Source organism: Rhinoderma darwinii, chromosome 1 (assembly GCF_050947455.1).
Source record: "Rhinoderma darwinii isolate aRhiDar2 chromosome 1, aRhiDar2.hap1, whole genome shotgun sequence".
Lineage (NCBI taxonomy): Eukaryota > Metazoa > Chordata > Amphibia > Anura > Rhinodermatidae > Rhinoderma > Rhinoderma darwinii.
The window spans coordinates 153,347,203-153,359,466 of record NC_134687.1 but is presented as its reverse complement, the minus strand read 5'-3'; the positions used below and the strand labels follow the sequence as shown (position 1 = coordinate 153,359,466).

General features: G+C 39.7%; 1 protein-coding gene across 1 annotated transcript in view; it reads left to right on the top strand.

Moving 5' to 3' along the window:
* FAT4 (FAT atypical cadherin 4) overlaps positions 1 to 12,264 on the top strand; it is a 210,680-nt gene that overhangs the window by 6,310 nt on the left and 192,106 nt on the right. The gene's annotated exons all lie outside the window — the stretch shown is intronic.

The window sequence follows — 12,264 nt, the reverse complement described above, 5'->3', positions numbered from 1 at the left end:
ATGCCTCATTGTTGAAGTAAAAAATTTATTATTTGATAACTAGGCATATTGGTCATTCAGGAGTACAAGGAAGCTGGGTGACAACCTCTCGTCACTTAAAGCTATTGGTCTCCTATGCAAAAAATGTACCAGGGCCCCCCATCTACTGCGCCATATATAATACTGGCGTCTTGTTATGTGGCAGAGGGCTTAGGACAACTTCTAGCTCTGCCCCAGCAGTGACATTATTGCGGCATGAAGTCCTTACCTGTGTAGGACACCTACGGAGGAACATCCATATCCAGCTATCTTGCTAAGCACTGACTAAACCTTTGGAAAGTTGTGTGGCCTTAAACACAGGATTAGGTTCTCTAGACTTAATGAAAACATTTTCAAGTGCTGGAGTTCTGTAGCTGACATGCTCAGTTTTTCATTACAAGTTTTCAGTGGTAGAGTAAACGCTTCTCTTCTGACTAAGGAGCTCAGGTTTCCAGCCAATGCTAAGAAGGTCTTTTTGGTCGCAGTAGCCTGAGAAATGTTCTGTTGCTTACAGAGTCTTTCTACATGCAAGTTTTGGCTTTTACTGGTAAGCACACGTCTTACCTCAAATGAAAAACAAATGTTTTACTATTGAAGCATTTTAAGCTCTTCAGTTTGAGGGTAAAGTTGATATTTGCATGGCTTCTTCCCTTACATTTCAGACAAGTGAGATTCCAATGGAACTACATACAAATTTCTGAATAAAATAGACAAATGTAACTGGTGTTTTTAATAATAGCACCCCTAGAGATCTAGACCAAGCAGGGGCCTTAGATTATTACTATTCATTATGGTAGAGACGCATGTTGTACTAGAAACCATGGTTGAGGTTTTTTATTATTATTGTGGGCATTGGATACTGAGATAGTTTCACACAGATTTGCTGATCTGGACTCTGCAGTCTAGAAGTAATAAAAATAGCACTTGTTCTAAAAAGCCATAACATTGGATAGCAGATTATAAGTTATAGAGCAGCCCATAGGCCCATTTCAGATGGCTGCAACACTGGGACCCCCCGCGGTTCTACTTAACCATACTTACATCACCCCAGTACCCTACAGTGATCCTAATTTGCTTCTGTGGAACCACAGGGGTTCCAGACATTGCAGCCAGTATATGGACCTTAAGGCTGGATTCACACGAGCGTGTGCTTTTTCACTGCTGTTGCGCGAATCACGCGCGTCCCATGGACGTGATTCCGTGTGGCATGCGTGGTTTTCACGCACCCATTGACTTCAATGGGTGCGTGTTGCGCGAAAAACGCTGACAGAACGGACATGTCGTGACTTTTACGCAGCGGACCAACGCTGCGTAAAAATCACGCACATGTCTGCACGGCCTCATAGACTAATATAAGTGCGTGAAAATCACGGACGTATATTTAGTGCGTCTGAATAAGCCCTAAGAGTGTGTTCATGTGTTTTACGAGGTAAAAACGGCTGTAAAATACGGAGCTGTTTTCAAGGCAAAATAGCCGTTTTTAAAGCATCAAACATTTTTTTTATGCTTTTTTTGGAGCCGTTTTTCTATTGACAAAATGAGAAACAGCTTCAAAAGCGGCTCAAGTAGTGACATGCTACTTCATTTTTTTCAAACGCCCATGTAAAAAACCGCCCCGTTTGAACGAAACGCTGTTTTTCCCATTGACATTAATGGGCAGATGTTTATAGACGTTCAGCTTCCATTTTTTCAGGCTTTTTCGAGGCGTCTACACCCCAAAAATGCCTGAAAACACTGTGTATCTACATACCCTAATACGTCATATAACGGCCTTGAGCCCAACAAATCACTGGTAAATATAGGCCCGTGAGTTGTTCTCTTCGGTCACGTTTTTGAAAATTCCTTTCAGAAATTCCTTCGCAGACCACTGAATAGCAAATCTGCCTAGCAATGCATCACCCTTTACGGTGTCACTGTATAACTAGGATTACTTACCATTCAGGATTTTGGAAAAGCTGGGTGACAACCCCTGTGTAGGCCACATTTGCAGTCTTGTTGGCTGTTGCTATGAGGACAAATGTTTAACAAGGCATCCTGCTGTAGCCATATTTATAGGATATATCACAGCATCACTATGAGACAAGCACATAACCAGTTAATATGTTTCATGGGCCATATCTGCTGTTTATTCCACAGACATGAATATTATTTGCATTATACACTGGGATCACTTGCACATGTTTTCATGTTTTTTACATAATACAAATTATATTTAATATTGTTTGCGGTCGAGGTAGCCTCTTACTATTGGGACGGAAGAGACAATTTGGTGCACTGAACATCGTTTATTTCATTACGCAATTTAGATGTAAAGTGTAATTTTCTAGTCTATAATAATCACTTCAAGTGCTCGGCAGAAGACACTCACCAGCGATCGCATTCTCTACGCAGCCCGTCTTAAGGAATTCATTATGTGTTGTTGGTTGTTTTTATGTGTTATCTGTTAGTGTATATTTTACTGTAGCAGTAACGTTTTCCTCAGTACTTTTTATTGTTTATACTTGCTAGATTATCTCCCATTTTGGTTTTTTAAATTATTTATTAATAAATATTGAAATTACGGAATATTTTAATCCGGCGTGATCATTTTTGACGCTTGAAGTATGGCATAGATATTTCCTAAAGGTTTTCCCACTCTCAGACAACCCTGTCTTAACTTCTATTATCTGCATATATTCTAAGGCCGAATTCAGACGAACGGGGTATATAGACACATGTATTTCAATAGGACCGTTCGCACGGGCGTTGTTTCAATGGATCGTGTGAAGGGTCCGTTGAAAATAGAACATGTACTTTTTTGTTCAGTTTTCACAGATCCCTTTATAGTCTCAAGTTTATGGGGATCCTTGAAAACGTGACCTGCACGGGGGCAACTTGGACGTGAAAAACTAACATTTTTCACGTCTGAGTTTCCCCACGTTCATCTGAATTCGGCCTAAAAGAGAGTATGGAAATGGATTGACCAAACCCATTTAAGCCTGTCCACAAAAGATAACAAATGATAGTGACCCAATTTTTTACCACTGCCCTGGGAGTGTCATCGGTAGAATACAGAAACCGTTTACAGCTTTTATTCAGTGAATGAAGAGCTCACAGAGCTATCACAATACCTATCAGCACAGCTTAACAGCTTATGTGGGTTGTCCATCCACAGAACACAGTCATAAGGGGTTTATGTATTACTGATGGCGCCTGCTGGTCAGCGATACAATATTTGAAGTTCCCCTTGTTCTGCTTGTCATTATTGGATTGCTCCTGCTTATGAAGGACACATTCTATTAATATCATTATTTTAGAGAATTGGTGATAATGCAATTCACAGTTTTTTTCGTTTCAGCACATACAGCCTAACCATTTTATAATGAAAAGTTATGCAACTTTCTAATATCATTTCTGTATCAATTCCTCACAGATGTCTGCCTTCTGTCATTGAATGGGAAGCTTTACGGTTCACTTCAAGGGGGTTAGAATCTGTCCTGATCATGTGGCGATCACACAAGTTCATAGCGCTGTCATTGTCCTGTAACTGTAATGATCCATTCTTAACGAAGGTTTCTATTCAATGAGAACAAGCAGATCTTGAAAAACATGATTAATTGATATACCAAGTATATCAGAAAATTGCTCACCTTTTTATTAAACAATGATTAAACTTTATTGAAATACCCCTTTAAGGACCTTGAATCTAGAGCTTCACTTTAAGGCTGGGTTCACACTGAGTTTTTTGACAAGTTTTTTGACGCGAAAACCGCGCCGCAAAACTCGTCAAAAACGACCCGAAAATGCCTCCCATTGATTTCAGTGGGAGGTGGAGGTGTCTTTTTCCCACAAGCGGTAAAACCGCCTCGCGGGAGAAAGAAGGCACATGCCCTATCTTCGGGCATTTAGGCCTCTGACCTCCCATTGACATCAATGGGAGGCAGAGAAAGCGTATTTCGCTGAGTTTTATTATGCCCGCAGCGCTCAATGGCCGCGGACGAAAAAGGCAGCGAAAGACGCCGCGAAAATCGGCGTGCAGGGAGACTTCCAAACTGAATTTTGAGCCAGAATTTCCGCCTGCAAAAAACTCAGTGTGAACACAGCCTAATACTGTGCATTCTCTGCTATATACTGATAGATCCACATAGGAACATTTTCTAAGATGCAAGTTTGGTTATTTATTCTAAGTTCAGATCACACGTATTGCAACAGTCAAGTAATTTGCTCACAAACACCAAACATTGGCCGTCCATATCTGTAAATTTTGCCGGCTAAACCCTAATATCTGCAGCCGATAACGTATATTTCTTGGCGTTTATAAGTCTAATCTTCTCCTCAGCTATTTAGGATGATCCTTGTCACCTCATGTCTGAGTCTAATGTGCATTTTTCTCTCAACCATCTGTTTATAGGCAGACATAAGATTATATTTGCTAAACCTGAGATCTGCCACAGACTGTAAATCAGTTGCTGCCTCGAGAGGCCTCTAGCAGGAGAATGGTCAGTGCTTCCTATTGTAATAAAATAAAGAAGAAGAGGAAACCGGCCTTTTCCTGTTGAATTGTTCAATAATTTTTATTGTTACAATGACAACAGATCATTTTTATTATACAGACCTATGCATACCTGTTTGAGTCATTGTCTGTAATGGCTATCACAATAGGATGTCAGTTCATTGCTGGACCTTGGTACTATGACGCTGGGCATGCCTTCCGTCTTTACAGTACTGGCATGTCCAGCTGATGTAATGTTGCTTGGTAACTCATTAGTTCCCACTCTGCAGTTCTTGTTGGCACTTTACTTTAATAAACCCGCTGGACATACTTCAGATGCCAGGGTTGATTAATTGCATCCTTGCTGTTCTGTATCTGCCAGCTGATATGCAAAGTGTTTTTTGTTTTTTTCATTAGTGTACTTTAAAATACTTCTTGGTTATTGTTCTTTTTTCACTTTTTTTCTATGCACTATTTATATATACAGTGATATGATAATTTAGGGGCCATGCATGAAAAAACGAAATGTCAAAACAGTGGTATGAGCTGTAAATAAACTAGGATAATTAATCATAATTTGAAATTAAATAATTCGTGAGTTAGGGAACTTTTACGCGGGCCAATTATCGGGCAAACAAGTGTTCACAGAACGGTCGTTCCCGATAATTGCCCTGTGTAAACAGGTCAACGATCAGACGATGAGTGTATAGTTTTAAATGCCGAAAATACTATCATTGTCGGCAGCACATGTAAACAGGGAGACCTGCTGCCGACATGATAGAAATGTAGGGGGGCGAGCGATCGTAGTAACGAGCACCCGTCCCGATACTAGCTCCTTGTGATAGGAGCAAACGATCGCCGATCAACGAGCTGTCCAAGGTTGTGGAGTGCTCAGCAATGAACGCCCCACTGCCCAAACACACTTACTGGTAGAATTCTTTTTTAATTTCTCCCCCGGCCATTGCCTCAGATTTGCAATCTGACACTATACAGCCTCCTTAAAATTCTGGATTTCATGTGTTGGGGGGGGGGGGGTGCGTGCTCAATAATGGCTGAATGTAGTGGGGACTGAAGAACTAGCATTGTGGTATGTAAACATGAATCGTTTGAGTGCTAGCCAACATTGTTAAATAGGCAACCAGATGATTTTTAACGATAATTGAGACGATTACAATGTGTGTAAATTCTTGTCTGGAATCGCTATTTGATTGCTTGCAGCGATCGTATCGTAGAACGCTAATACAAATATCTGCTCGCGTAAATGGAGCTCAGTATGTTTGCTACCTCAGTATTTTCTGAGGACGAGAAACAAGAAGAGGTCCCATTATGACCTTTCTTTTGGGTCCCTCTGTACATCTCTGGATGCTTGAAATGTCAAATCCACTGTATTAGTATTTGTATTCACACATCACCTCATTGTGCTTTGATTATTTGTAGAATTGTACATATCCAGATACGTTTTGCCGTATCTTGGCCCCTTATCAAACAACGGTATCAGAGTGCAGACAGATATTAGTCTCTGAACATCTAACCATGATTCTGTACACACAGTTATAGCTTTGAGTTCCCAGGCCAAGTAATACTTAACAAATAATGTAATGGAGCAGACTCCGTGGAGCTCTCAGTTTATTTGAGAGGCCAAAAAAATACTGGAGAATCAGATCCAAGAGCCGCAGCCCTGCTGTAGATTATGACAATGGGGTTGTGAAACATTTTTTGATATCTCTTTAATAATATACATAGCAATATATACATACATTGTTTTCTATATTGTATTAGCATAGACTGTGGCTTTCCTTAAAAAAAATGTAATAATCACTGTCTTTCGTTATATCTCCTTATATTTTTTTTCCCATAGTGCCTCTCTTGCTACCTCTCATGGCGAACTCAGTCACCCATTCGCAAGCAGTTAGACAGACAGACAAACAGACAGAAAGCAAACAGACTTGTAGGCTACATACAGACAGAGAGTTAGACTGCAGTTGTAAAAAGGTTATTCACGAAATTGCCAAACTGCTGACCCTCAGTTCAACTGATGATTTGCTTCATCATATGCTGAGACATTTAAATGACCTCATAAGTTATATGGACTTAAGAATTCTGATGGTAAAGGTCATTGATTGCAATATTTATGTGCAGATAATAAATGTCAATATATAATAAAATACTATGGATTATTATTATGATTAGTATTATGAATAATAATAATTATAACTTCATGTCAATCCTAGGTCAAAACTAAAACCTCAAGACCAGCATTTTGTCTCTTCATAGTATAGACGGTTCAGGATATCATCAGTGGCCAAAATAAGGGCTCAAGCGCGTGGCAAAGCTGCATGCATGGACCCTTTTAGGTGGCACATGGAGTCAGTCCTGTGAGCCCTTCATAATACGGCATATGTTGGATCACGAAAAACCTCAATGTGATTCTGTAGAAAATCAAAGACATTTCTAGTCATGTTGCATTGGTCCCTAGTTGGTGTCTTGAGTTACTCAGTCATCTTCAGGTTACCAGGAGAAGGAGTATTTTTATATGCAGTTAACAGGGATGTTACCAACTCACTCTATGTGTGCAGACACCAGCAGAGATTTATGTATTATTGGACATTACAGGGGTTTTCTGGGACATGCAGTAACTTCTGTTTAAACCTAAAATGAAAAAAACATATCCTTACTGCAATATACTTATCTTATTGGGTCTTTCACTTTCCTGTGTCGCCATATAACTTCTCTGTACATTAGTTCAATGAATGGTAAAGAAAGAGAGAGGACCCTGCCTGCGAGGGGCTACAATCTACAATGGAAGGGGGAAGAAGATAGGGAAGAATCTGTTCGTCCGGTAGAGTAGTGGCAGCAGGGTTATTGTAGATTGTAAGCTTTTTTGAAGAGGTGTATTTTCAGGTTGCTATTGAAGGTTTAAATGGTTGGAAGAGGTGCACGGAAGAAATCTTGGAGACAATAATATTAGGAGCAGACAAAAGATCAAAGGAGAAGGTCTTGTGAGGACCAGATATTACATGTGGGAAGACATTGAGAGATTAGGGCAGAGATGTATGGAGGGGACAGGTTGTGGACCACCTTGTATGTCATTGTTAATTTGAACTGCATTCACTTGGCAATGGGTAGCAAGTGGTGGGATTGGCATAGGGGAGAGGCAGAGGTGAAATGAGGGGAGAGGTAGATTTAGATGGCAGCAGACTTGAGGGTAGATTGTAGGCGCGCAAGACTGTTAGATGAAAGGCCACAGAGAAGGATGTTACTGTAGTCCAGGAGTGGGAGTGAGATGATGAGGGCAGGAACTATCATTTTTGTTGACCCGAGGTTGAGGAAAGAGTAGATTTTAGTAGTATTTTTTGAGGTGGGGGCAGCAAGAGCTGGTAAGGGCTCAGATGTGAGGTTTTAAAAGTTGTCCCAGTCCAAAGTTGAAGATGGAGAAGAGCAAGGGTCCCAAGACAGAGACTTGGGGGGACACCAAGAGGACGAGGGTGAGAGGATGAAGCATGGTAGCAGGCACCCATACAGATGACACGTCACATGACCATGGTAACCACTTGCGGTCAACCTTAGTAATGTTTCATCCATACTGGCATCCACGGTTATGTGATGTGTTATCATGGACTACACGTCGTCCAGCATCATAGTATACACAGAGTGGCTAGCAGTATGATGGCCAGGAACAGGGTAGAATATTGAAATGTTTTTTACTTTATCTTTTTCGGCCCTTGCAGAGGTTATTCCTGGAATCTTCACGATTAACTATTTTCAATGCTGAAGCCGACTTGGGTTGTTCGTATCCTTGCATCCTGCATAAACTATATGAAATAGTTTGCTTGTATTGTCCAGATGTTCGGTGGGCCAGACTTGGCACAATCCAGAGGGTTGCACTCTCAGCCACGTAGACTCCTGATGTATTTTCACCAATAATGTGCAGGGATAGTTTGGTGCCAACAGCCAAAACAAGGCTGCAATATTAAGAAGTAAGCTGACACTCACAATAAAGATCAGTTTTGTTCTCTAGTCAAAATGTTGTATTTTCTATACAGTCGATGGGTCAGTATGTTTGACTACATATGCTACTTCATTTGTTTAGATATCAATGTATGTGAGGAGATACATGACATCATTTAATACTGTTATAAATCCAGCCGCCACCTGATCGCTATGTTTCCTTTTATTAAACAGTAGGTTTAGTCATTGTTGAGCAATGTGGGAATTGCTGAATTTTCCAAGAATGCTGAAACAACAAACCTCAGTATTGAGTATCATAACCCATGCAATAGAGTTTTTGTGAAGGTTACTAAATCCAATTAATTTTTTTATTTTTTTTAAACAAATAAAAAATATTCACATTCAATATTTCAATTTCAGTTTTTCTAAGTCTCTTATTCAGCAGAGGGTAATACATCTCCTACTGAATATTGAACTGGCTCCGTGCAAGTTAATAAGATTATATTAAGCTGAATCGGTGTGAAGTGAGCTGAACAGCATGTAGTATAAAGCAATAAACATGCAAAAACTGTCATTTGAACTGCGATTATTCACTTGGTTGAATTTTGCTGATCAAAGAAAAATATAACTTTCACAGATCCATAGAGTTATATTCATAGAAATTAGATTTTTTTTTTTTGTAGTTGTTGGTAGGCAAAATTAAATTATATCCTCTATTTCAAAGCGGTTTAAAGCATATGATCACCTAAGATCAAAGTAGTTGAGTAACTTTATAAATACATTGCATTACTTATCATGTACTCATCCTGAGTTCTTTCCTTTTTGGACAAAAAAGTGCATTAAAAAACCTTTAACATGTATTTTTATTCTGTTATTGCAGCATTTTTTGCAAATAGTATATTCTACTACCTGCGTTTTCTTTGTGTGGGGTTTTTCACATGGTAAATCATGTGATTCAAAGACCATGTAATGCAAAAATTCCTCTGAATCTGATTTATTTGAAAAAAAAAAAAAAAATGCCACCAAGAACACCACACACATTGACACATGCATTTTCTTGACGAGGCAAGAAAACCTATGAAGGTCCATGAGAGAAAAAAAACGCCACTAAATGATGGTAATAACACCAAAGCCTTTGTAAGGATTTCATTGACCCACAAAATGCAAGACGATATATAAAAAGCCACCTGAAAAATTGCTATGTTTGTAGTGCGTTTTATATTTCTAGATTGACTAGAACATCTGGCAGCAAAAAACGCAACAAAAAAGCCCGGTAAAACTCCACGAAAAAGTATTTTTTTTTTATTCTGAAAATGTGTGTGAAGCCACTTTTACAGCCTGTATTATATCCTGGAGCTGCATGCACAGTTCTGCAGGTTTCAGAGCCAAAATCCCAGATGTCAATCAGGAGCAGAGGGGAGGGATTTGCATGGGGTTGCAGCCGATAATCCAGGGCGCTGCACTGAAGAGTGCGACTTTAGGCTACATTAGCATATGACAAGTGCATAAATAAAACATATTTTTTCTCATGTATGCTTACATTATTAGAGCTAACATGGGGATTTTTTAACTTCCTTCCCCAAGACCTATTTAGATTTAACAATTTATGGGGGTCAAAAATGCTGACAGACTCCCTTTAATACATTACTTTTAACTCGGGGCTGACTCACATTCCTTTAATTTCTATTAGTAAATATTCTACTAAACATTATTACATAATTACATCTAGAAATGAACATCTGAAGAAAGCAAAGCCTAAAAGGGTTTCTTCTGATATCATATCACTAAATATATGGCATCACTTTCTAATCGGTGAGGGTCCGACTGTCAGCACCCTAACTGATCCTGAGAATAAAGGGGCCATAGCTTTGGTTTCACGCGGCATCCCCTTCACAGTCTTTCCCTGCACAGCGGCACTCCCAGCTACCCGCTGTACAGGGAACTGCAGTATGGTCCCATGGGGTCTTGCTGCTGTTCCCTGCACACCGGTGACTGGGAGTGCCGCTGTGCAGGGAAAAGCTCTGAAGGGCACAGCTCTAATCCAACGCTACAGCCCTTTTATTCTCAGGATCAGTGGCGATCTTAGCGATATGTCATCCCTTCATAAAATGGGAAAACTCCTTTAAAGTTAAGATATGTAGGCTCATTATTGCTTTGTCTCCACTGCACACAGGGTGTCTCCTACTCAGGAACAAAGAAGCCCCATCCAAAAAAAGCCAGAGTGCTTCTTTAGTGGCCCTATCATAGTGAGCAAAGTCAACGTCACACGGGACAGATTTGGAATAATTTAGCCTGTATTTTAGGCTAATTTAGGCATCTTGACATTGATTTGTATTAACATAGAATACAAAGTTTCAAAGCAGAGAAACGTAATAATAAAAATAATGTTACATATACAACATATCGCCACGCACAGACACATTTTTAATCTTTACATTCACTATATGTTGTATTGCTGTACAGGAGATATAACCTGGGAAAGGAAATGCTAAGTCAGAAGGACCTTCTTGAAGCATTTCTCTTGCTTTGAAGACATAGTAGTGTAGTGGAAATAAAGGGTCAATGCTGGAATTCATAGCATTGAGTGCAGAGAACAATACATTGCACCTTTATCACTAACAGCCATCTGTCTTCCCTTAGTCCAATGCAAGGCTTTGGCGTACAGACGCTGCTTCCTCCTACGCTGTGGGATTTTACCCTACACTTCGTGTTTTCACTTCGGATTCTTCTATTTTTATTAGGGAAGACCCAAGTCATATAAACTTATAAAATGATTTCTGGCAAGACTTAAGAACAGAAGAGAATTGCTATTACTCGTGACTTGATAACCTTGTGCTATGTCATTGGCGAGATGCTCGGGTAGTCGATTCATAACGCTGAACATTAGAAGTCCAGTGGCATTTCAGTGCAATTTTAGCCAAACGAAGCAGAACGTTTTATAAACATTTCGGATTCTGCTCAGTAAACCAGGCCCTTTTTCTTAGGTCTTCAAAAAGCCTGAATGGTTACTATTCAACTTGTGAAGGGGAGAGAATACAGAAGTGCGAGACAGGGCAATAAATTCTTATGTGGGTCTAAACAGCCATAAATTATTTCCTGTAATTTAGCACTGGTTGACGCCAATTTCTAACCACCCGCTGTGGTGAAAAATCTGTGTTCTCTACTGTTTTGCTACTGAGCCAGCAATTTAGTAAATGAGGTAAACAAAAACTGCTTAATACACAAAATACAGCCGAATCACGTCTGGATTTCGTTTTTGTCTGGGATTATTATGACCTTGCTGGGGTTTAGTCTGTTAAATAATACTAAGGTAAAATAAATGGGCCGTGTTTAAAATAAATAACCTTTACGGTTTAAAACATGCAGGGACCACATGGAGACGCTATTTTTATGGGATTATCTAAAGATCCTATATGGGCACTATTTTTTCTTGCTTTACAAGTTTCGCAATGTAGGTTTAGTATAAACATGAACTCCCAACTTGAATTTTATGTGTAACAAATAACCTCCTTTTTAATGTACTGTCCTCAGAACATGTTGAATACTGGAATATGAAAAAGTTTTATGTCCTGACATAATTGGAAGTCTAAAAAGAAATGAAAGGTCCAGTTTAGATAACCCATTTTCATATACCCTATTAGGGAATTCTGAGTTAATAGAGGGGGTCCCCTGTTCAGGATCCTGGCTATATCGAACGTCTCTCTTTCTCTGGAGGAACTTTCTTGTCTATACAACCTATTGATTTGAATGGGCACTGTGTAATGCTTAATTTCCCCTGTGGTGGCGCTGCAGGGAAATGAAACACTTTTGCCAGGTTTGCCCACAGA